The sequence below is a fragment of the Melozone crissalis genome, unplaced genomic scaffold (genome assembly GCF_028551555.1).
Source record: "Melozone crissalis strain CALT ecotype California unplaced genomic scaffold, PUWL_Pcris_2 ptg000004l_1, whole genome shotgun sequence".
NCBI lineage: Eukaryota > Metazoa > Chordata > Aves > Passeriformes > Passerellidae > Melozone > Melozone crissalis.
In genome coordinates, this window is record NW_026535782.1 from 10,189,020 (window position 1) to 10,216,500 (window position 27,481).

Below are 27,481 nucleotides of genomic sequence, written 5' to 3' on the forward strand. Positions count from 1 at the left end.
TAGTGGATCAAATAAATCCTTCTTCCCCAAGACTTTTGCGTTATCCCAGGGACATTTTTCCTTGAAATATTAATGCTTAATAGTGCCCAGTTTAGCTTTCATAAAATGGAATAATGAAACAAAATAAAATCAGACCTTACCTACATTTCTGTGTTAAAACTTGCTTCTCAGCATGTTTTAAAAAAATACACTGGTTTTCTATATAAATCCCATTTCATCAATGCTGGTATTAAGTCAGATTAAGGTGGGGTAGAAAAATGTCTTGTTCAGGAACAAGCCATGTTTAAAACATGTCAGACAGTAGAAGAGCAAAAACTATACAGCTACATTTTGAAAATTCCATGATGAATCCTTCAGGGAAAGGGGATATGTGTCTATTTTAACAATACTATGAGTATCTCACCGTGGCATTCAACTTGTTGGGCTAAATGTTTAATTTTTGGATGTGTTTGGCTCCTCTGTTTTACCTCAGCACAGAAAATTCCTCTAGAGCTGTTCTAATCAATGTCTCTGAATGTAGCACAGGTAACTGGGCAGACTCACCCGGCAGGCCATGGTTGCAGCCCACCACACCCAGCCCATGCCCTGGTGTGCCCGCATTTGTCACTGGCTGTAGGCACCATAAATGATATGGCACCTCATGACATAAAATCGTAAAAGGCTACATTACACAGCATGGGGCAATCCAGTAAATGTTCACAGTGTAATGTTTACTTTAGAGAAAATTTATGTTGCCTCTTAAATGGATTCAAGCTTGCAGTAAAGCAGTACTCATCTCTATCTGGCTGCTTATTTTCACAAGTTTTATAAAATTCATTTCATTCTGACATCTTTTTTGAATTTGGTAGAGTTTCTCTATCAGAGCTACAGATTATTAGGGATAGAAGTACACTTAGCTGAACACTGAGTCATAAACATTTTTCTCATGTAATTTCCTCAGACACTTAGGATAAGGAAAGAAAAGATTCACTATTTCAGATTCTTCCATCCATCCATTTCCTGCTTTCTAAGCCAATTTTAAAAAAACAAACAACTAATCAAAACACATAAACAAACAAAAAATAAACCTAAACCTAAACACAGTGTTGTTTTTTCCTGTTTGTTTTGTTGGGTTGGGGTTTTTTTAGCTTCAGGCATTTTGCTAATTATGTCCAGGTATCAAAGAATTGTTCGCCAGAGAAAAACTGTGCCCAAGTTCAAGTATTTCAAGTTGATATATTTAAAATAAATGTTTGATATTTTTCATTTTAAATTACTTTAATATCCTACCTAGTTTTCTGGGGCTAAATAACTCAGGTTTCTAAATGTTTTTATTTGCAGTAAGAGATACTTGTTGAAAGAAATGAATGAATTCAGGACACAATTGACAGACAAAATTTAAAAAAAATATATGTCTGTGTAGAAATCTGAAATTAACTATGAGAATCCTTGACATAATAAAAGCCTGTCCAGTATCTGATTCCTAGTAGTGGTGCTACTCCTTCACTTTACAAAATATTTAATTTATGCAAAGCAGATTTTATTTAAGTGAGAAACGCAAATCATTGAGGCAGAAAAATTTCAATAGCAAAAAACTTTTCTATGACATTATTTAAAGTTAGTAGAAAGCAGGAGATAAAAAGTAAAAAAAAAAAAACATATCTCCTTAAAAATCCTGAAAAAATATCCATTTGCAGTTAGATATCTGCATGGTTTGTTTTCAAATTCTCTCATTTTTTATCCTCTGTCTCAAAGATTCTTGTCACCTTTCCAAATCAATGTCTGTCCCTCTTTTGTGCCACACTACTAATGCAGCCTTTCTTACTGACAGCTAATTCTTTCTCCATGTAATCACTGTATCATCCCCATAGTGTGCCACAGTTCTGAGGTTTTTAAAGGTTTTAGATCTGTAAGACGAAACTTCACAGCAGCCTCCAGCTAATTCATTAGACCTCTTATATTGTATAAATAACAATATAAATAAGAAAACTCCACATGTTCTTTGCTGTTAATCTTTCTGAACATTTTCTTTTCCTTGAGGCATAAAATTGCTAAATTATTCTAAGGAAAGATGACATAAGCCCATTAGAACCAAACCACCAATTAGTGCCACTTTCTGGGTTTCTTATTGATCCCTTGGTTTTTGTCCATTTACTCTGTAAATTTCTAAAGGCAAAGCTAATGTTTTTTATGTCTCATATTGCAGTTGCCATGGGATAGTGTTTACCAGGCAATCATAAAAAAATGAAAACACTACTAATGACCTCCTCCCCACCCCATAGTCATAATGCAACAGCTGCAAGGGAAAATATTACCTGAACAAACTTATTTCTGCAGGAAGTTTCTTTTTTTTGTGTACCAATTTGACATGCAGAAGCTGTTATTCATAAAGTAAATAGTATTTTTACTGAAGCTCTCCTGTGATTATTGTCTGCAGTTGATTTGTACTGCAGACTGAATTTTTCTCTCCACTTCACAGGTTTTTACAAACCTATGCTTCACATACATTTAAATAGGAGTAATATCTGTCCCTTACAACTTCCCAGAAAAGATAAAAGGAGACAACACACTATGGTTATATTACCATCTAAGTTTTCTAATTTTGCATGCAGCTATTTACTATTTATTCTGTTCCCATTGACTAGAATAAAATTCTGGTAACTGATTTTGTTGATATTAGAATTGTGTTTTATTTGTAGGAGCCTCTGTATCTCTCTAGTACTGATCAGAAAAAACTATTTGGTTGCTTCCCAGACACCTATTGCTATATAAGCATTTCTCAGAGAAACAACTTCTTCATATAAATTCCATACTCATGCCCAGATTTCCAAAGGAATGTCTTTCTCTTCTTATTCCTTCATAGGTTCTGTAAAAATACAATAGGAGGGATCATAATAAGATTTTAAAATCATAAACAAAGATGAACACATTCTTTTCCATACATCACTCATCTTTCATATTGCCACAGGAACACAAAGCATCATTTCAAATAGAAAGCATGGAAGAGTGACACAGATTGTATTATAGTCTCTGCAATACAGGTCATTTATGAAGTAGCCTCATTATGAAAATTATACAAAATTATGACATTTGTATATTCTCAGACAGATGAAACAGAAGAAAGATACCAACCTGGATATTATGAATAGACACCATATTTTATGCATTGTTCAGCACAGCTACGTAATCAGTTGGGATCATTTTGTCTTTCTTACATTGACACAGTGCAAAGTGACACAAGTAAGGTAAGAACTCTACCTGGGTTTTTTGCATCAAAAAGCAGTGAGTCTGCAAAAGAGAATTTGTTCAATTGAGCAATGCTATTGGACATGTAGAATATAAGCCTAGAGAACTGGGATGTCAATCTAATTTTATTATTTTAAACACAGTTATGGTGTTGGTTGCACTTTATCAAAAGAATAATTTTAAAATGTAATAAAAGTATTGAAAGTTCCTTTACAGTGTTTTGTACACAAAAATTAGAATTTATAAACTTAATATAGCTATGAGGACAAGAGAAAAATCCTAGCAAGATAAGACCATTGAGTGACAACATACAGCCAGATTTAATTCAAAAACACTTGAAGCATTTTCTTTTTTTTTATTATAACTATAAACTCTTTTATTATAACTATATAACTCTTAAATCCATGTAAGTTTTTTATAATAAAATTTGACCTGGCAAGATATATGTTTTTGAACCTTCAACACAATTCAATATTATAAAAACCCATTGTTTTTTCTTCAAGGATTATTTCCTCAAATTCAAAGATGGAATCTTTAGGAGCTGTTTGCCACTAAAACTCATTAAATTCTTTCTGAAATTGACTGTGAGCTTTCACTTGTAGTAAATCAGTTTACTGATGTCATCAAAAAATGTCTATTTCATCATGGAATGAGTTCTCCTGCCCAGTCCCTTTAATTTATTCAATAATGCGTAATATTTTGAGATATTTTTGTAATCCTAAAATATGACTATTTTTCAATTATTTCTCAATACTCAAAGCTGTGTATCCATCCTAAAACACATTTCCCTTTGATTATTCCTGAAATATTCTTGCATATCATTACTAACACAAATTTAAAATTATTAACAAGTCAGAACTACAATTTTATTTCAAGAACAGCTAGTAACACTAGAAAATTTTCAATGTCTGTGATGAAAGCTGTACAAAGCTTATTTTCACAGAATAATTTCTTTATTCTATAATTATTTCTTTAATTATTCTGTGACATAGATTTTCCTAATTGTATGGTTTTGGAATATTTGGGAAAAAAAACCATATTCAGACAGGTCACAGTAAGTTCCAGTCCTTTTAAATGTGATGTCAGAAATAATTATGCTACCATTTGAAACAGTTTTACAGGTCCAGGGGAAGCCTTTCCCTTAGGATTTTTTTTACAACCAGTTGTCACATTCTCAGGTAGATAATACCTTTAACATTCTTATGAGAAATGTTATTAATCATTTTTTTAAAAAAATTTGTTCTCAGACAGAATGTTTAAAAATGAGCTAATGCAAATTGCAGGTGAATAAAGTAGGCTCAAAGTTATCTAGATGAAGACAAAGAGAGTCCAGCAATATTTACTTAGAAATGAAAAATCTCAAACAAAAAACCCACAGCCAAACAGAAGGTCTTATGTTTTACAGGTTAAAACTTTTCCTTTATTTCTTCTGGAAAGTATTTTTTTACTGTTATATAGGTCTGTGATACCTTTGTGACTTTATTTTCATTATTCTTATCCTTGATTCTTTTGTGATATTATGTTCTGGGCATGTGCAGATGGAAAAAAAATTCTGGAGGGTTTTTAATACTTCTTTCTAAAAATTGAAGAAATCAAGAAAATAAACCAATAAGCAACACTTGTTCAAGACAACAAAGACATAAACCTCCATCATTCCCCAATTTGTTTTAGCTGTGGTTTACGTCACATTATATTGTATTTGTACAACAATTATTTTAGAAATTCTTCTAGGATAGCACATTATGTTTGGAGAAGTTGCATAATGTGATTACAACCCTAGGGATTTGCTAAGATGGACATCTTATCTTCTCCTGTGCATGAGAACCAGTATGAATTATCTTCTATTTTGAGCCTTTTTTTAGGAAGATAATTCCTTTGATCATAAAAGTTTATTTTACCTCATGAAAATGCACAAGAAATGTCTGCTCTGACCCTTATTCTCATTAACAGTCACACTGTTCTTGTAAGCTATTAGTCCACAGTTTTCCTCTTCATGTCTGTGAATGAACTAAAGCCCCTTTATCTTGTATATTGCACCATTTCTATTTCTAACTAGAAGAAAATTTCACTTTATTTATTTCAATTAATAAAAAAAATTAAAAATAATCTTGAAACTTTGGCTGAAAATATATGAATAATGATGGAGAAAATATTTCCTTCTAATTATATTTTCTGTTGTTTTTATTTGCAATGCATTCCAATGTTGGTATATGCACATGTACTCACACAACTTAAGGTATATGTATTCTTTTAAATTAATAAGGACTGTAACGCCTGTTCCAATTCACAAGGTTTTTCTTCATGTGCTACCAGGATATAAAGGCTGAGAAAATTGGTTCTATTTCCTTTCACTTTTAAACAGTAATTTAGCTAAGAGAGGTTGTGCTAATTATCTCTGCACAAGCTGTTCAAGTTACACTAAGTAACAAGTTTGCAATTTATTCCTGACTAACTATATTGATTTCTCCCTTGCCAGCTATAATCAGATAAATAAACCAATAAGCAACACTTGTTCTTATCATCTCTGCAGTTCAACAATACTCAGCTTAATTTACTACTTTCTGGCAAACTTCCTGTAGAACTTACCCTTTTCAAATCTAACTGGCATATGAGTTCTCTGCTCATGCCTGATATATCATTTCCCTAATAGCAGAAAAGTAAAGCAAACTGAATCCCTAATGACCATACCTCTGCTTTGGGAGTCACATTCCACTGCTTTAGTCTTGCTTTAAATCAATGTTTGCATTGTTTGGGGTTTTAACATCCTAATTTGCTCGTAATAGCAGCTGTTTTCTTAGCTTATGCATGGATAAACTTATTTACTCTTCTCTCAGCTGCAAGCAGTACTGTATTTTTGAGAGATTGATTCTGAAATATTTCAACGTCCTTGGGTTAGACTCTGATATTTTTGATTTCTGTTTCTCATGGAAAGCAGGAAGCTTTGAACATCTCTTTCTTGTTGACAGAGCACTGACACAGCTGAACACATCACCAGGCCAACCTTTTGAAAAGGTAGATCTAAGGTAAGTAGCAAGCATGGAAATTTGTTTTAATATTTAGTCCATTTCTAACTGTGAGCTGGTTTGAAAGAGATTTATATTAGTTATGCACTATGTCTCAACCAGAGTAGCACCTTTCTCTTGGATCTTTGTCTCCTGAGGTTGGCAATTATTCATTGAGTGGGAAAGTCTAACTCTGTAGCTGAGATACAGAAAACATGCTTTAAATTTCCTTCTTTAAATAAAGTGTGTGAGAGGTGAAAACCTGGATCTTCTATATCTATATAGGTCACTATATCAAAGGTGTTCTCTTCACCTTAGACATTTAATTAAGAAACACACACCAGCAGTGGTAAGACATTATGCAGCAGTAATTCTTAAACGTCGTAAACACCTCATAGATATCTTTATTCTACAATATTAAAGGTAATTGATTTTTTTAGAGATAAAAATTTGAGATGTCTACTTTTGTTGCAGAGGAAACAAATCAGCTATCAAGATCTAGAATATTTTTTTATCAGAAGAAACCTTGCTACTTTCCACCCACTCCTATGTATTGTGCACATAGGACACTGAGGAACTGAATTTCACTCTAGGAAGAACAAACATAGGAAAAGTCCATGATTTTTTTAAATAAACTTCCTTTTTACCATTTTTTATAATGTTGCATTAAGTTTACTGTTTACCATTATTCATTACACAGCTGCAAATGAGACTGCAATGAGTAATTGGGTGGTTTGGAATTTCCAACTGAAGTTTTCCATCTCAAACTCCTCAGGCTTTTCCTTTCTGAATTTAACCTTCTAGAGTTCTTTTACTTGAGTGCTACGGTTCCAAGACTTTATACTCAACTTTAATTTTGTTGCATTATTTCTGTTTACACCTTTTTCGGGGTTTGCCTTGCCGTTGCTCAAGGTTTTTTCATGTTTGTATATAATGTAGGGAAAAGGTCTATACATCCAAGATCTAAGACCAAGTAGAATAGAAGCAATGTTAGTTTTGGGGCCTTTTTATGCATTCACATACAACAATAACTGTTAGATGGTAGTTTGAACTAGCTTATATGAGGCTTTTACACCTGCTTCAACAACAACAACATGAGAGGAAGAGGGTAAGGTACTCAGAGAAGCAACAAAATTTCAATGGGAAATGTGTAACATAGATTATTTTGTGCCAATGAAAATTCACAAATTTGCACTCTGGACCAATGTATGTGAAAGTATGTGAACAGCAGCTTTGGAAGTGAGACTGGAGTAGGGCATCATAGTGAGTTCTGTCAAAGTACACCAGGATCTACTGGTGTTTTCCACTGGGATGACTAGTTTTTTTTAATGTGGTGATGCCTCAGAACTGTCACATATGGTTACCATATGTTTTATGAAACTTTATATTTCTATTATCCATGCAGGCCATAAGAGTAAAAAAAAGAATGTAGTGAATGTAGTGAGGATTTATTTCAAAACTTACTGGCTTTATTTGGAAAAAAATACTCTTACTATTCTCCTGTTGTACTATTTCAGTATTAACTGACTGTTGAAGCCTTGTGTTGTACCACTTAGCAAAAATGCTTTACAAGTTGCAAGTGGCAGCAGCTCACATTAAAATTCAGTGTAAAATTTTCAGCATCATTTCCCTTTACAAGAATTCTGAGATTTCCCAAGCCCAAAATTCATCTATGCCTCTCTCCATCCGCTTTTCTAATATAGAAATTATCCACCTGGCCTGAGCTTCTGTTTCTGCTGTAATTGGTAAATCACTGACATGTGCCCCTGCAGGGTGGTAGTGTGACCCCTGTACTCATTAATGGGTGTCTGCTCTCCTTTTGCAGCTGAATTAACTAGCAGTTTCTTTGTAACTCTAAAAATGCTACAGAAAGTGGCATTTGTGTTATAATAACCTTTGTAACCCTCTGACAGCTCCTCCAACCTGGAGTTCTGAATATGGTTTAATATTTTCAGATAAATTACTACAGTTTTCCAGGGGTATGATATGTACTTATATGGATTTTTAATTAAGATCCTCCCTAGGTGTCCCAGAACACGGTAGCAAAATACCATTAAATTATAGATGAGGATTGGGCCCCTATTGCATAAAAAAAATAAAATTGACATTGCTTTGCTCATTTGCACAGCAGCCAAATTCCATTAAAAAATGAAAAAGGCCCAAAAGTGAAATGTCTCCTCTCTCCCTCTTCATAATGTTAATAAACTCTAGACCAATAATAAAAGATTCCTTCAATTTTCATATTCAGCCAAGAAATTGTAAAGATTCCTTTAAGTCATTTGGGTCTTAGACATAAAGCAGTTTTTTGAGCTCTGCCTGTTCTAGGTCAGTATCTCAAGCTGTTAAGTTGCTGTGATTCATGTCCCAGTATTATCTGCCTTACTTTTACATTGGGATTGTTGATACTGCTGCAGCACTCTAAAACATGACTAAATACATGCTATATCCCTAATGGAATATATTAGTCCAATATAAATAATTGTATTAATTTCTTGGCCTAATGTATGAAGAAAAAATTGGTAGGTCATATACTGTCCTCCTTGGCCCTAAAATCATGAAAATAGTGAGAATAATTATATAGAATTTCAAACAATCATTGCCACTGCTGAAGTTTGTACATCAAGGTTAAAATGACTCATTCAATATGCACATAAACTGAAGACCAGATTTTCAAAAGAAATTATCTTTTGCTTCAGCAATTAAAAAGAATCTGGATATTCATAAAACCCAAGTACCCAGCTTGCCAAGTACCTCACACAATCTGGCTGCTAAGTTTTGTAAGCTGTTTTAAATGTACAGTGCTGTGGAAACTAATTGTGGTTTTTATGGTTGTACAAAACAGTTTTTGCACCCTGTTTCTGAGAGGAACAGAAATAAATTGAGATATGCACCATATTTAGTGCATCCATGAAAAATTCTTCAAAGTTAGTACACAGGAATGTACAGTTTTGGACACCATCAACAGCCTGGGGCAGGTAATACTCCTAAATAACAGCTGGTTGGGATGTAGGTATCCTGGTAACTAACTGTATGTCTGATCAGATGAATCATTTTCTAGTTGCACTAAATACATCGGAATTCAGGATGTAAACTGATGAAACAAAATATTTACTTGCTTACATTATATTATTTGTAATAATCTTATGGTATTTTTTGACAGAAGTGTAGTGACTTAATTGTCAGTGCAGCTTATTCCTGGAAGTTCTGCCATGCTCACAGTGCCCAAAACTTGGGGAGCAAGCCTGTGTCTGTCTCTGCCCCTTATTTCATTTTCAATACTGATCTTCTCATGCTTATTGGTTTTATTCAGAATGTACTGAATAACATTTTTGAATCTCTTTTAGTGGAAGGTGTTCATGGCCATGGCAGAAGTGTGGGAGGACTGGGACTGGAGCTGATCTTGAAGGCCCTTTTTAAACCAAACCATTTTGTGGTTCTATTATTCTACGATTTTTTTACTGGGACGCTGTCAGAAGGAACATGTTCATCTTTTAGGAGACTCAGGATGGAGATAGAGACAAATCAGTATTGAAACCACCTATCCTAGAAAGATTGTTATATATAGAACATTTTTTGAACCTCTAATCCTTTATGTATTTATGTATTCGTTTCATTCCATTTATAATTTTCCAACAGATCAGAGTTTAATACAGCAGTATCCATCTCTTTTCTCATTGTAGCTAATCAGCTATCAGTTCTGATGGCTTCTGCTCTCTTCCAGACCTTCAGCTCACTTCTGAGCTTGTGCCGCCACTCTTCCTGACGCCAAAATTACGTATTTTTCCAAAGCAATGATCTACGTCACTGAAGAGATTATGCAGTTAAACACTGTTAGGGCCCTGAATGACCCAGATGCCTTGTGACATCTTCCTGCTGTCCTTGGGAGCTCAGCTGCCTCTATTCAAAGTCAGCTTTCATTTTCTCTCGCTGTATGGCGTGGGATCAGACCATCAATGCACAGGTGAGCTGCGAGAAGCAGCTGTGGGGTCTCTGTCCCCTTTGCTTGGGAGTTGTACTCAAGCTGAGGCCCTAACTCTGTCCTTGTGTGAGTTGTGTCTCATCCGTCCCATCTGTCCCAGCACTGCCCCTGCTGTCCCTGAGCTGGATTCACTGACTTTGCTTCCTAGCCTGGCCTTCGACATGCATGGACACTGCTGGCAGCCACAGGGCTGTTCTCTGCTCTCTGACACAAAAACCTCTGCTCTTCTTGCATGGTTACTGTGGACAGTGTCCCTCATGGGTGGGATCACTGCCCTGCCACCCTTGTCACTCCCATCTCCCCATTCAATGCAGCCTGCCCCTGCTGCCTCCTGGAGTAGCATGCTCTGTGGCATCACATTAGGAAATGCAATGGCTAAAATATAAAATGATACTTTATTCTGAAATGTACTTATCAGCAGAGTGTGTGACTATTTCTGAAATTGAGAGGGTGTTTTCAGATAAGGACTAATCATTACTACAGGAAATTCAGGGTACCAGTTTATTCCTTGAATACAGAGCATAGATGCATGTGTGGTACTCTTTTAATAGAAGTGACTTCTGTTACTTTGCACTGAAGTAGTTTTCTCTAAGAAAAATTATGTCCAAATATTTTTCAATATATTCTCAGACAGTAAATTATTTCTCCTTCCTCAGTTAAGTGTTATCTCATTCTGCTGTGCACGGAATTAGGGAAGAGGGAAGGGGAAACCTTAAATAATAACAAAAATGAAAATTTGCACATATTAATGTGAAAAACTGCCAGACTCGAGACCAGAAATTAACTATGTAAGACAATGGAGGAAAACATCTTCTGACACACCTGACAAGTGAAACCAATTGTGTCTTAAGGCACCGGTGTTGGTAAGTACACGGAGAAGAGCCCTAATAACATTTCAAATTAAAACAGCTAGTATCAACCATGAAACTTTCTCATCCAAAACTGCTGTTTTTCTGGTAAAAGAATTACCATTTGATGCACTTTTTCTTAATCTATTGCAATGCAAATAAGCTGTACACATGTTTAATAGTTCATTATGAAAAGGTTATTTGTAAGTCACAGAAAATCTTCCTAGAGGCATCACTTTCAGAAAGAAAACCAGTGTTTAGGCTCTTGCATTACAAGTGGATAAACCAGGCAAAGATATACAAGCATTTGACAGATCTTTAGGAACTGTTTTGAAAGGAGCTGCTTCAGGCTTAGACTTGCTTTTATATTTAATATGTAAATTTGAAAGCTCTGATAGTGAAAATCTCTTTTTCATAGATCAGTGTGCAGTAGAATAAAAATGTAATCGGTTCTGTTTATTTGAGGAAAAACTTTCTTCCTCCAGATTCTCACTTTGTCATGTCTCTTCCGGTTATATATGATTATATAGATATGTAATTTCTGCCTAAAACCTGAATCTGTTGAAGTATTCACTGCCAAGACTTGTGATTAAAGATGGAGAGTTACAAACATGGAAAAAAAATCCTACCCATGCTGATACAATTAAAGCTGATGAATCTTTCTGGTGGTGTTTGGTAACATTACATGATCAAAGGAAAGAAGAGATTCTATCCGTTCAAAGTCTATCTCCACTGGGGGGCTTTGCTAATACAGCTTTTTTCAAAAGCTTCTGTAATTCAGATTCGATTTTTAAGTAAATTACATAAAGTGCTAGTTAATCAGCTTTCCCTCCTTTCTCTGTGTTCAGAAAGGCCCAGTCTGACAGGGCTTAGCTCTTGTGCAGCTGAGCAAAAAGAATGGATGGGTGCCAGTGTGGAGGAAGAGAGCAGTCGATGTTCAAGCTGGGTAAGAGGCTGCTGGGTTCTGTTCCTGAAACTGATAGGGAATATTAGGGTGTTTAGAAACTGGAAAAAATGTAGAAATAATTTAGAAAGAAAATTCCTGTTAGAACCTTCCTTCACAGAAAAATTTTCATTTGCCATGAAATTACATAATCTGTTTTTCCATGAATTTTGAATCTCTTACTGAAGAGAGATTAAAAGTGCTGCTTTTTTCCATCCCTTCTCCAGGTGTGATCTAACTTCATTGTTAAAAAAAACTCCTTGAGGGATGACAGTTGTGACTTCAGATGTAGCTGTGGTGAAAGAATAAGGTCTGTAGGCTGGAAGGATTCATGCACCAGAGTCTGTAAGTTGGGATAATGCAACCACAGCTGTAGTGGTGAAGCTGGATAGGTGAGACAGATGAAGCATTGAGCTCCACAGAAATCACAGAGTATCTTGTTCTCTTTACATGTAAACAGATATATTAGAACCAGGCTGTCATTTCTACAAAATTATAATATATTTTATACTGACTTAGCTTGCTGGTTCCATATTTCAGATGAAAAGCAGAACTATACTTTTTCTTGACTACTGAGTTTCAATTCATTTCATGAATCAAGTCAAAAAATGCTGTAAAAGTTTGAAAGCAGAAACCTAAGACTTCAAGTTTTGAATATGTGCTGGAATCCACTGAATTTGTAGCTAACAGAGAAAATTATGGTGTGTCCTGAAGGAGCAATACATCCTGTCACATAATTTGAGAGTGGTTATAGGGAAAAGGTCAGAATTGATGTACCATGGCAAGAAAATTACTCTAGGTGCTGCAAAAGGTAATTTCTTTCCATAAGAAGATGAATTCAGGGATTACTGTTGAATTGAGCCTCAGCTCTGATAATTATCCATGCACTGTTCATCCATTCACACAGGAATTAAATAAAGTTATCCTGGATAAATCAAAATATTTGGATATTTTCTTAAACAAGTTTAGACAACTACAAAGTATGTATTTGTTATAACTTGAATATATTCACACAGAACTGCTCGTTATGATGACCAGGACCTTAACCTTACAATGATGTACTTTGTTTAATGCATCAGTTTCCTCAAATGACTCTGGAGAACTGCCCAAATGGTTAAAAATAAACATTTTTTATCTTTCCCCTCTGTGGCTAAAATTAGGAGCTTACAAAAGCTGCACTTAAATGATCAGGCAAAAAAAAATTATAAACTCTCTGGTACTTGATGGTTGTGTAAACAAAATTTATCCACGGAAACTATAAATCAGTTTAGAAATGCCCGCAAAGGTTTGAATCTGATTTATTTCTCAATGCAAATCAGATTATTTTAATTGAATAGATGGTGTTTGAGAGTTTTATCTTAGAAGATATAATAATGCAATGCAGGTACATAAAAAGCATGCATTAGGAAATGTTGTTAGCAGTAGCAAATGAGTGATGCTCTTCAATGTACATAATTCTGGCTTCTCTGAGGTCAAGTCAATCCTAGGGGAGTTAGGATTTCACAGACATATAAGTTATACACCTCCACAAGAGTTAGGGTTTATACATCATTGATCTCCAAAAATTAAATAAAGGAATGAATACTTCCATGATCGGTTCCTCTTTGGTTCTAGTCAACAAAAACAAAGCAATTCATTGGTTACAGAAAAAATGCAAAAGTAAAAAAATTTTTTTTGAAACTTGGTTTCATAATGAAAGCCCAACAATATCTAATAAGGAAAAGAGGTTAAATAGTCCTTCAGAAAATCTGTCAAAACAGATGACTTAATAAAGAAATACCATTATTAACATAGCAGTATCTTAACCTAAGTCACCCCAGTTATGAAGCAAATTGATGAGAAGAGTAAATCCTGGCTCATTCTCAACCTTTAAATATTTTAAGGTGTTATCCAAGTTTCTTGGACAGGTACTAAATTCTCTAGCTGAACTACGAGTATATATTAACCTTAGAGTTTATTGGTTTTAATTAGTTTTCCTGGCAGCAATGACAGTGAAGGGATACAAAATTCACTAAAGCACACAGTAATTGTGTGAATAAATTCTAATAATTTTCCTAGACAAGTAATTTTTGAACAGTTGCAAAATGTTGCTACTATACCCACCATTCTTTTTGTGAAGGCAGTGCATCCATAAAGTAATTTTCTTTTGTGGGAAATACAGCAAAGTATGGCAATCTTTTATTGCTGTTAGAATAACAAAATGCTAACAGGAGAGACAAAAAAGGCATATGTAGAAAAAAAGAGTGCAGCAGAATATATATGAATAAAAGGAATAGTAAAAAAAAGAAGTTAAGGATAGAGAAAAATGTATGGGAGGGGAAAACAGCCAATAATAAAAGGTGTACAAAGGTGTACAGAAAGCGAATTACAAATTCAAAGGAAGACAGACTGGAAACAGAAAAATGTGACACGTACCAAAAAAAAAAAAAAAGGAAAGAAAGGAAAAGAAAAGAAATTTAAAGACACAATGAAAACTGAAAGAAATATGGGGGGAAAAAAAATCTTTCCAATTTAGGGGTTGATTGGATGGCAAAGAAATGGAACATAGATATATACATTGAAGAATGCCTGTGGGAAAAATCCCACCAAACACAGATTTAAGGCAGCCCCCCACTAAAATTTAGGGTAATTAAATTTTGTATTTTGCAAAGAAAGTGAGAGGGATATTGTTTATCCATCATATCGAAAATAAAAACAGCATATAAACATACATGGTAGGCAACTGAATGCCCCTTGAAATCTCAATTTTATGCCATTCATTTATTTTGTAGTGTGGAAAAACAATACATATTTTCTTACTTTGCTACAGGTGTTGTTTTCTGGCGTGGAGTAGAAGTAAACTAGAAAAGTCTGCTGATTCTAGGAATGATGAGATAAAAAAAAACAATGGGTGTCTCCTGCCTGTAGTAAAACCTAGAGGTGTTGAATGTAAGACGCTGTTTTCCTTTCCCCTCTGACTTAGCAACTTGCAATGTTGTACAGTATGACCTGTGTCACTCTTAATGAGGATTGACATCATTTCAGAAAACCTCAAGCCCATTAGTAACAAAAATCTGCAAGGTTGGCTAAAAGGTGTCTATTTGATTACACAATGACTGCCTCCACTTGATTAATACAGCCAGCTTAGACTCTTCAGATGTAAAATGAAGCAGTTTTTATACATTCTGCTTTATCCAGAGGCTATAACTTTCTAAGTAATTTCTGGCACCGAATACAATGTAGAAATTGGAGAAGTTGGCGCCAACAATTTTTCATTTTGAAATGTCTTTTTTTTTTTTAAGTTGGAAGATGCATATTTAATGGCACACCTGAAGGTAGACTGTTCTATTTTACATTGCAACAATAACTAATTTATAATAACATTTTAGATTTAGGATACAAGAGAGTACCTTCAGCTGGAAAGAAAACTTTTTAGCATTGTGTAGCATTGCCACAAATTGCATTCTCATTTTTAATTATGAATCAAAATATCAGCATATTTAAGTTGATATTAGGTATTTGATGTTAAATTATTAATGATGGAATAAATTTCATATCCACTTTTATTATTTTTAATTAGGACCTCTTTTGATTAAAATTTACTTATATTTTATATTGCTAAATTAAAATCTCTGTAAAAATTTATTTTTACTTTTAGAATTAAAGATAGAAAGTAGTAACTATTGAAGAATTAGGGATATACACAGCAGGTCAGAAGCTCCTATGGTAATCTCAGTATGGGATGAGGAAATCAAAGTGTAAGAAAGAGAACTTGTGCCATTATATTTCCAGTTGCATCAGTAAGTTCCTCCACCCTTTGTAAAAATGACCCAAATCACTACTCTCACACATGAAAATGATGTTTTACCTGTACTTCATGTGTGCTTATTTCCAGAGAAAAACCTAAAACTATGTTTCCTCATGGAGAATACCTTTACTTTTCTATAGATTCCATCCAGCATGTCTAAATTAAGGAAGCAATAGCCTTCTGTGGCTTCAGGGTATTCTAGGTACATGACAATGTCTCATGGACACTGCAGACTGCTTTTTAATCTTAATGGTAAAGAAGGATAAATGGAATTTTCAAAGGTGTTAATCATCAAGTGTCACAAATTTCATGTTAAGTACTTGTTAGACTCTAATCATAATTATTCAATGGTATTTCAGGAGTATTTCCTTCAAACAATGTTTTCTGATTTCTACTTAGAAAATTAATTCAATTCAGTTGCTGTATAATGATGAAGTGTGTCTTTTTCCTGTAGTGTCCAACTCATTCTTCTTCCCTAAGAGATGGTTTATTTGTTTTTTTATTAATCTCTTTATTTTCCTACTACCCAGATTTCCTCTGCTGGCAGAGATGCAGGCTGCTAATTATGACAAAGTACTTTTCAATCTTAACACATGCAATCATTCAACACAGAAGGCTCAGTGTAAAATATTTCTGTGAACTCTTTCTGCAAATTTGAAAGAATGAAACAGAATAGAAATACGCTATAAAGATGTGTGACTGAAGGTGAATGTCTATATGAGATGGATGGTAAGAGTCACTGTAGGCCAGAAAGGCAATGGAATAAAAACAAACTTAAATACAAAGATCAGGAAACTATAATCACAAAATCTCTATGGTCAAATGTGAAAGAGAACAGACAGAACAAACTAATGCTTTGAATATAAAAATAATATAAAAAATACTTTCAGTTAATATGTGTTGCTTCATAGTACAGTGGTAAAGCATACAGATAAATGTGGGGCAGACCTCAGATTTAGCTCCTAATACCATCGATATATATTGTACATACAAATGCATTGTAAATTTTCTATAATTATTTATTTAAATACTTTATATTTGTAATAGACTATAGTTAAATAAAAATTAAAACTAAACAAAATAGATGGACTTCTGAGGAGAATCTAGGAGTTCTATAATAGAACATCTTTAGACTAAGTTCTTTTACAATTCTGGGGTAGAGTACTGATTTCGTGAAGAGTAGCTTATTATGGGGAAGAGACAGAAGGCAATTCTTGCTGCCCTTTTGTATTTAGGGAATTCTTTGTCAAATTTAGGGATTAAAGATCTACTATGCTATTCTAGCCCTTAATGTTGGGAACAAGGCTACTTACTGAAAATATATTTTAGTTGTTTTTTGTCTCTCTATTATGCTTTCAACAGTGTACTTTTATCTATCAATTCCCTTGCACAAAATTCTCCATTTCACTCACTAAGAAGTGAAAATAAAAATTAAGCTCTAGTTGGATAGAAGAATATAAAGTGAACAAAAATCAGACAATATAAGTACTCATATTTCAGTACTATTACTCTTTAAGAAAAATATTAAGAAAAACATCTCTATATCTAGCATTTTGACAGAGCATTGATGCTTTCTGCATATGCAACATAGTCACATTTTAGGGCTTAGAATAGAACAGGTAAGTTTAATTAAATTGAATAAAAATTTCTAAAAAATATAAGCAGATTCACTTAAAAATACAGAAATAAGAGCATAAAAATAAATCCATTATTTACTGTGTCATGTACCGTACACAATGTTGGTGATTTCCTTGAAAATTAAATTTCCTTAATGTCTACAACTATTGTGAATTACACTAATATGGTATTTTAACAGCATACTGAAAATATTGCATACATTAGTCCAGATAAAGGTTAGTATTAAGGGGAAATAAAACTACAACTCAGAATAAGAAAATGGATTTCCAACAATTAAATTGCCGAGGCCAGGGGAATACTATACGTTTCTGCTACAGGCAAAACACTGAAAGAAAGTATATGTCAGCTTGAATATACTTGAGGTTTGAGGAAGGCCAAAAATTTAGCCATCAAATTTAATAAAGGACACTGAGAAAAATTACCTTATGCCAAAATTTAATCTTAATGTGAATAATTATAAAATTATAATTTGGGCCTATTAAGAAAACATAGAGATACACTGTGCATGCTACTTTCAGGAGAAAAGAAGCATGACTTGTTCTACTGAATAACTAATCATGAAAAATAACCTTCTACCCTATTTCCTCATTAACAGTCTTTCCTAAGTACATTTTAAAAATTTTGTTTGCATGTTTACTTTATAAGCCAGGCTCAGAATTAAATTTCTAACAAAGAAAAATTCCTAGAATTTTAGAAGTCAATCAAGTGAATTCCTCTCAGAAAAAATCAGTCTCATGGCCCTTGTAGGGAAATCAAGTAGTAAGGGATAGGGAGAATATGTAGGCAGACATATATATCAAGGTTTCTCCGCATGTCAGAAGAACTACAAGTTTTTAGACTTATATTTTCACATTTTTCTTCTCAATTATTTGTTACAGCCTAACAATTCTTTCATGCAATGCTCTCTACGTATATTGTAGAGGTAAAGATATTAGAGACAGGAAACATTTGTTGAGTCATTGCTTCACCTTTTTTTACCATGGAAAATTACTCTTTATAGTACATTTACCTGTGATGACAGTCTTGGAACAAGGACCATTGCCTAGAGTGCCCACAGCTTTTTGTCAGACCTGTGGAACCAATCATTGGAGAGTGCTCAGGCTTTCAGACAAAGTTCCGTGAGCAATGTTTATGAGAAGTGAAGGATTATTCAGGGCATGCCACTGCTTCACATTCAAGATGCTAAGGAAGAATGGCTCCTGTAGTCATGTCTTTCTCAGAAGAATATTTGGGATATTCTTTGGGATGTCTGATACTAACAAAGTGCTTTTAAAAGCAATACTGCTAATACAGATTTATAATTCTGTTCCATGATCCAGAAGCCTAAATAATGTATGCTGTATACTTGAGCTCTTGAGCATCAAAGCTCTTTTTGTATGAAATAATGCCTCTATATCATTATATTTTCTTCTGTAATATTTAAGATGCTCTGTCAGGGTGCTCTACATTGGATGCTCTGTCCTGGAATGTGGTAAAGCAATTCACAGAATGTCCTTTTTGCAAAGTTATTATTGGTGGATTGAGGGGGGCACCAAATGCTGGTTTGTTGTTGAATTATGCAAAATCCAGTCTGGCAACTAACCCTGAACTAACATTCTGATAGGGAGGCAAAGATCTGGCAGATAGGCTGCTAAATTTACCTGGATACATATAACTAGCAGTCCTAATTTTATACTATAAGAGTCCATTTTCATACAGTTAGGTTCTTCTGACATCTTCTTCTTTGACATGGATGAAGATTCCTCTCTTGGGTAGAGAATGCCCTCCCCCTCACCCAGATATACTCCTTGGGGTTAAGAGAATGAGATCTGCACACAAGAAAACATGCACCGAGTTATATCAATCTACTTAACAATTGTTTCTTTTTTGTTAATAATTGCTTTGATACAGTGTACTATCCTATCCCGTGCACTAGAAGTTGTTTTAGCTTTTATACTGTGTAGTAAAAAATTCTGATTAAAATATTTTATCTAATCACTTGTCATAATAATTAATTTTATAAAAATACATTTAATTTGCCATCTTAATCTTGTCAGATAATGTTATTTAAATCTTTGACAAAGTCTAGGGTCACACTCAGGGTCCTCTCTCAGAAGGAGTTTAGAAAGTAAAGGGGTCCTCTCTGCACCTTGTGGCTCAACATCAGGGCTTTTCTTACAAACTTTGTTTGAAGCTCCCACTCCACTGGAGACAGATATCTCAGTACATTCAGTAATACTAAAAAATGGACATATTTTCAGGTTCATTGTGGATATTGATTTCTCATTTACTCCATTCATGCTGGTCTTATTATTTTTCAACTATAAATTGCAATTTTTTCTTTTCTAGGAACACTTTGCTCTTAAGAGGTGACTTCTACAATTCAATACACTTATAGTGATGACTTTGACTTATATTGTGTTATCCCTTTCTTTTTTGAGGTAAATAACATGAAAGTATAGAGAAGGGAAATTAAAAAGCACAAAAGAATAATTGAAGCCTTTCCTGCAGTTACAAGAATTGTTAGATTGTGAAGAATATTACAGTTTGTTGGCCAGCATAGAAGAATAGCTCCATGTTTTTTCCAGGTTTACTAAGAAAATACTTGATGATATGCATTCATTCTATGTGTTACAACTTATGAATCTCCAGTCTGAGCAGGAATTACCATGGAGTATCGCACATAAAATAATTTCAATTTTCTATGGGTAAGTATATCTGGATGTCATAGAGGAAGCTGATTCATTCTAGATGCCTTCCCAGAAAGGTTCTGAGCTCCTAGTGATCTTCTGAAATATCTGCCAGTCCTATCAATACCGTCTTTGGTTTAACCAAAGGAATCTAGTTCCTACTCCAGAAAACTAATAGACATTCATATCCTCACTTAAAAAAATATATTTTGTAGAAAAGGCATGAATACCCTAACTTTGAAAATTTATTTCTAGAAAATAAATGTCAAATTTTTTTTATCTCTACGGATTCACTTTGGATTTAAATATTTACAAAACATTTATCATGTTTTCATAGCCAAAAAATTTCCATTTATGATACTTTTCTGAAATCCTCTCCATTCAATATTTTCCTATAAAATTTTCATTGGTCTTAAATCTGCCAAAATCTACAATACAATTATCAATGTTACTTAACAATAACTGAGTTATATTCCAGAACAATTTTTTTCAAAGAACCTATGAACCTTTGGCTGTAGCAAAAACAAACAAGCAAACAAGACAAACTCCTGGAATTTAAAAAAACTCCTAATAAAGGAATGTTTGGATAAATTGAAAAAAATGAAATACAGGCTAAATCTTGAATGCTAATGCATGTCACGTATTGAAAGCTGTATGGAGACAAAGATTTATGACAGATAATAAGGCTTTAATTGGATCTTGATCAGGAAATATGAACGCTGAGCATCTGTGGTCCAGTTGACAAGCCAAGCGCCCTGAGTGAGCTCAGTCCTGGTTATGCCCTCCCTTGCAGGTGCCATTCTGTAGATACACTGAGTGGTTCAGTGGAGCTGCGGTTGTTACAGACAAAGTTCAGCAATAAAGGAGGGGATGGATGGAGAATAAAGGGAGAAGAGTAAACTAGGGAGATATAAAATAGCAGCTAACCAGGAGAACAAGACATTTAACCATAAATTAAGACTATTCAAGAAATGGTGATTACTGTGAAAATAACTCGGGTGGTATGAGGACGATGGTGATTACACTGAATAACACTATCCAAAAAATCTGTAGAGTCATAAAATACTGACTCAGAACAAAGAAGGGGAAGATCAAAACCAGATACAAATGGAAACTTATCTGTTGTTGTTAATAAAATGTGGAAAACTACAGATTTCCCTGAAATGCAAGTATGCACGTGACTCTCTTCTTGTGCTACATTTTGTTTTGCTATCATTTCCTCTGGGAAATGGTAGAACAAAATTCAACCATCAGTTGGAACACATGGCTTTTATTTCATAGTTAAATTGTACAGAATATGCAAATGATCATTAATTGCTCTCTGGAGAGAAGTGTGCCCCCTTTTTGATCTATTGACTTATCCTCTTCATTCTTCCGAGAGTACAGAGGCATTGGAGGAACTGCACAGCATGCAGTTTGAGCAAGGGTTTTCAAATAGAAGATGTGTAAGAATGTAGTGTGTCACAAATTTAATTTTCTGTGGTTTTTATATATTAATACATAATATAACTTAAGTAAAGATTATGCAATGTTTATACCCACACAACACAATTGCTTTTGATTAATTTTTTTTTATTTACATTGGCAAAATGTTTATAAGCCATTATTTCTCAATTGGTATAGTCATTTAAACACAGGGCATATATTCTAAATTTAATTCTATTACTAAAATTTTCAAAACTAGATTACAATTGTTTTCCAAACCATTTCAATGATTGAAAGCCACAGGCAAGAAACAATTTACAAAAAGTGCTGTAAACTTTAGAACTCTGGTAACCTCAGAGTACAAAATCAGTTTAGCATTTCATGGTCTCCTCCAAAGCTGAGGCTACAGTTGTGTCCCCAGGCTCACTTAGGATGTAAATGTGGCAGGAAACTTTAAATCTGCGAATTTACATAAAGTTCCTAGCCTTTCTTTCTGTTTTCAAATGCACACATAAGACTACATCCTTATTCAGCATTATTATCTTTTCTTTCTATGTCTGTCCATTTTTAGAATACATCCATTAGCTTTTCTTCTACATTTTCTTCCACACTGTACATCAAAAATCTCTTGTGCAACATTCTACTGTCCAAAGTACAGACAGTACACAAATAGTGATCTTTAAAACAATTGAAAACATCTTATCTTGCCCCTTTAGACACAAAAATATCTGCCAAATTAATGTTCATGCTTTAACAGCTTTCTGTCTTTCTCTCAGATAGGAAGAATTTAACTTACAAAACAGTTTTTAAAATGTATGCAGCTTCACAGCTGCTAGTGCAAATCAGTTATGAAAATACCAGCACCCTACAGGAAAAAGACAGTGACCTAGCACATGATCATGTAATTAAATTTAGCCACTCAGCCTCAATAAAATTCTAAAAATACATCTATAGTAAGATTTGCTCTGGAATTGAAAAAATTAGAAACTAGAACAAAAATTCTTCTCTCTTAAAGAGCATAGGAAACATGCCAGTGCACAAGAAGAAAATTTAACTCTGAAGCAGTATGACCTGTATTAAACTTGTAAATGTAATATTTGACAGCTAATGTTAATGTAACAACTCCTCAACTGTTGTAAATTAGTCAAATCTCATTAAGGACAACAGAAATACACTACTTTACATGTGCATAGAATCTCTCCTTAAGACTTTTTTTCTGTGGTACTCACCTATTCAGGGAGTTGTAAATAACACTTTATTAATAACAACAAGGAATAAACTTCACCAAAAATTTCTGTCATCTACAACTTTGAAAGATCATTTCTGAAACCTATTCTTTGAATAGACAGGGACATAACTCCTATGAGCACTTTCCTAAGTAGGCCATTCCTTAGGAAATTCTAGTACAAAACCAACAACATTCTAACTTTCCTTATCCTTCAAATGCTCTCACAAATGAGAAAAAAATGTCCATCAGGAAGATATCCTTCAAGTATATATTTCAATTTCCTGCTTATATTTTTATTTTGAGGGCACACTTCAGTGACTGCAAGACCCAAATTATGGCCAAAGAATTAAGTGAACACATAAAGGCAATTATTATGGCATTTTCATTCCTGTTCCCTTCCCTTCTAAATATGAGAACAGGAGAGATGGTAATGTAGTTCTTTTGTGTTGTGTGTGTGTATTTTTCTATTAACCCTGTTGAGTCTGACAATACAACTAAGAAGCTGATCAGTACAAGTTACCAATATGCAAGAAAAGAAGAAAATGAGAGCAGCTGACGGGGAGCTCCTACAAGAGCTTTTGCTGTGTGAAACAGAAAAAGTTCAAAGAAATGAAAAGACAAAAATAAAATAGTATAATTCCTCTGGGGCTTTTAAACCTCACATCCCCAATATCTATTGCCTGCAGAAGCAGACATTAACAGAATTCCCATTTTCCTGGATCATATAAGAGTATTTATTTGCCTTTTTCTCAATTTTAGTTACCTTTATCACAGAAGAGGAAATTAGCAATGCCTTCTCAGCCAGAAAAACTACTAAAAAATCTTGAAATTAGTTGGCAGACTATCCGGAAAGAATATGCAATAAGTAACAGGATGGTGACCATTTCTAATTCTGTAATTTACAAAACTTAGGAATACTGGGTATTATTTTAAATACAACCTTGTAACTTGATTAAATAAAGGAAGTTACCACTGTGATACATCTCCACTGCTCATTTTTATGACACATCTTAGTGAAAATGATTATGTTCAGAAATTTGATTTTTTGGACATGTTCAGCATCCGTGGAGGAAGAAGTGACAATGTTGATAATTTGTCCTGTATATGCTGGTAGCAGAAATTTTGGCAGCCATGCATGTTTTAAAGTTATGAGCTAAAATATTCTGTTTGGGGCAATAAAGTGGAATTTAACATTTTATAGTATATGTTTAACAAGCCACATTTGGATTACTACTAATAGTAGAAAAAAAAATTCAAACATCAGTGCTGTGGTTTAAACTCGGCTGGAAATTAAATCCCACTCAGCCACTTCCCTCCTCCGGCAAGAGCAAGAAAAAAGCAGAGTTTCTAGTTAATAAAAATTTCCTTGATAACAGCAATGAGAGAAGAAACAAGCAGCAACAGAAACAGTATTAGTGACAAAAGTATACAAAAGAGAGGGTGATTTACACACAAAAAGGTGGTCACCATCCCAGCCCAGTTCCATGTGACCACCAAGACAAACCAGAATGTGTTTGCCTTTTCTCCCCACCAAAGCCCAGCAGTGACATGCACAGCATAGAGCAGCAATCCAGACACGCCCAGACAGCTCCAGACTCCAAGCCCTTGGCCACTGCAAGAAAATTCAGACACAAAGGATCCCACAAAATGAAACCAAAGTAAAACAAGAAAAAAATATTTTTCTAGAAAAAGTAAAGTCTGCCTGGGACATCAAGCACTGAAGCTTTTCATTTAGTATAATTTCTTCAGAGTTTAGCTGTGACCACTTATTATTTTTGGCATTATTAATAAGTAAGTTCTACATATTCATTAATCTAATTTTCATTTGATCATCTATTTTGTACTGACTGATATTCAGAACTTTTGATTTTTGTTAGGACAGGAAACATTAATTTACAAAAATCAATTCTTAGAATTGTAAATTTATTGTCTTCTTACTATCTGACAGCTAGAAATGAAATTAGGAGTTTCCCTGAGACTTCAGGAGTGTTGGCAACATAAATAGCATTTCCAGAAAACACTTAACTGTCAAGATGGAATTTCAGTTTTCAGACATTTCATTTCAAGCATTCATTGTAATTAATACTTCCACATTTCGAGAACTCAAAAAAAATTATGAAGTATAAGCCATGAAAATCTGCTACATTTCATGATGCATTATAAAGATTTTAATGTCTTACTAAAAAGTATTTTGCTTTATAGCCTTTCTTCTTTTCAAATATTTATGAAAATGCTAATATTAATAGTACTTATCAATCATAATAATAAGGTTAAAATTCACAGTTTACTGTAGAGATTTATTTTCTCACCTCAGACATTGCCTTTTCATAAAAAAAGGTTATCTGTATACCCAGATGCATGTCTTTGTTTTTTGATCTTTAATCTCATAGAAAATATGATACAATCTAAAAAATTGAGTGCTGCACCAGAGAAATTTTAAGGTGATCTTAATTTCCTTCCTTGCAGTTTAAGAAAATAGATTCTACATTATAGTAAAGTATTTATGATTTTAGGTAAGGCATATATTTCAATATACTCAATAACTTTTGTAGTATATCCAGGGATCTCATTAAAGGCCATGACCTTGACTAAAGTTTATTTAGCCTGGAGGTTACTTGAAGTACTGTTGTGCTTTTCAGAGGTGTTAGTATGACTGCAGAATACGAAATACTTTTTGAAAAAAATATTGTCTACCAAAATAGTTCAAAATGAAAATAGCCTCTGGTTTTACTCCAGATTCTTTTATTTCACTGGCAAAGGAGACACAATGAGACTACAGAGGATATGGGCACTGTTGCTCATATTTCACTGAAACCCACTGTGCTATACATGCAAGGACTGCCATTTGCATGCTCATGAAGCCAGCAATGTATAAAGGAAAGACATGATGAAAAGGGAAGCTTTAAGGAGGAATCAGATTCGGACCAGCTTGGAAAAGTTGAATTGAGAAGGCAGAGGTTTTCTGCTCCAAAAAAATTGATCTGGCAAACCCCATGGGGAACCTGCTTTCTGTAGAGTCACCCCATACAGTGTTTCGTAGAACATGCACTGTAACAACTAGCCTGAATCTCTCCTGCCTTTGCTTTTTCTCTTTATTTTCACTGCTTAACAGATTAAAAATCTGTTTAAAATAATGTATTTTCAAGCTAGTGGTTTTGTAAAGCTCTTTTTTTTTTAACAGATCTAGTGGAGATGAAGAATTAGTATTTGAATGCTAATAGTTAAGAACTAGTTAACTTGCCAATCCATTATTAAAATCTTGGTTTCTATGCAATCACTCAGCTATGATGCTGACTTAGTCACCATGTTTCTGGCTGTGAGAGTAGAGTGACTGAAGCATTTTTAAAGGAAAGTAGTAAAGAAGAGGCAGTGTAAAATTCAGATCTGGATAACAGAACTTTTACCTTCTTATTACCATGTTGTTGGTTTTCCTATCTTTTCAGTTGTTTCCTTTGAGATGGTCAGCATTAAGGGCTTCTCTGAAAACAGAATGGAAGATGAACAGGAAACGGCTCACCAGCATGGCTCACCAGTTCCTTCCTGCATGGAAACTTTCTCTAGATCTGAAGGTGGAAAAAGAATGCCAAATCCTTTATTTTCTGAAACATAGATTGGGAATATTCATAAAAACATCTTTGCCTATTGCACAAAGAGTAGCCTAGTGTGGAAATGTGGAAGTATACTTGGGAGAAAGAAGTGCCATGCACCTGATTGTTTATTGAATTTCACTTTCTAGTGTGAACCTCTCAGTGAACTGTCACAAAACTTCAGTAAACTAAGAGAGATTCTCTTTTCGTACCTGGAGTCCAAAGTATAAACCATCAACCTTTTAGCACAGATTTATGTTAAAATTATTAATATGAAAAATAGTTGACAATTAGATATCTCTGACAAAAAACCACTGTTTTTTTGTCAGTCATGCAGATGATCCCTCCACAGTAAATCCAAAAATACAAGGACAAAACCATGGGAGCTGGAAGGATTCCCTTCAGTGACTGAAAGAAAAATGTCATGGTGAGATACACAGAGAGTCAGCATTATGCTCTCTACTTACCGCTGTTCAAAAATCTTCTGGATTTTACTTTTTAATATAAAATTTCCCACTTATTTTTTAAGACATATTTTTTTAGTTTTGGTGACTCTGGAAAGCTTTAAATATTCTACCATTTGTTTTCTGTATGCAAAATTTCAAATGCCTAACTTCAGCAACAAGCAATTTTACGGATTTAACAAACTATTATTACCATTTCACATCCTTGATGAATACTAGTACTTTTAAACTGCAGGGGCAATAACAGAAACATTATACTGAAAAATCATTGGTGCCAAATTTTTTTTAAACTTTTGAGAAAATTTACATATTTATAAGCAGTTTCATATTTCATTCCTTTATTTACTGACTCCAGATATATGGACAGTTATTACCTGCCACGCTGAACAACACTGAAAACAGCTGATTGATAACAGAATGACTCTCAGATAGAAAGGACCATGCATTTTGTTTGCATATTCTCAAGGATACTAGTGAATGAAGAAAGGAAATTTTAACTTTTTTTCAATGTTAAGAAGGGAGGGAGGGTAAGAAAAATATCTTTTATTTTATAAGACTTCAACACCATGAGTGTAAAAATTCTTACGAAGGAGACTGTATTTATTTTCCCTGCCATTCCGTGTTCAAAATATTACTTTGATGAGTTCTGAATGAATATATCTGACAGAAATATTCCACACCTTATC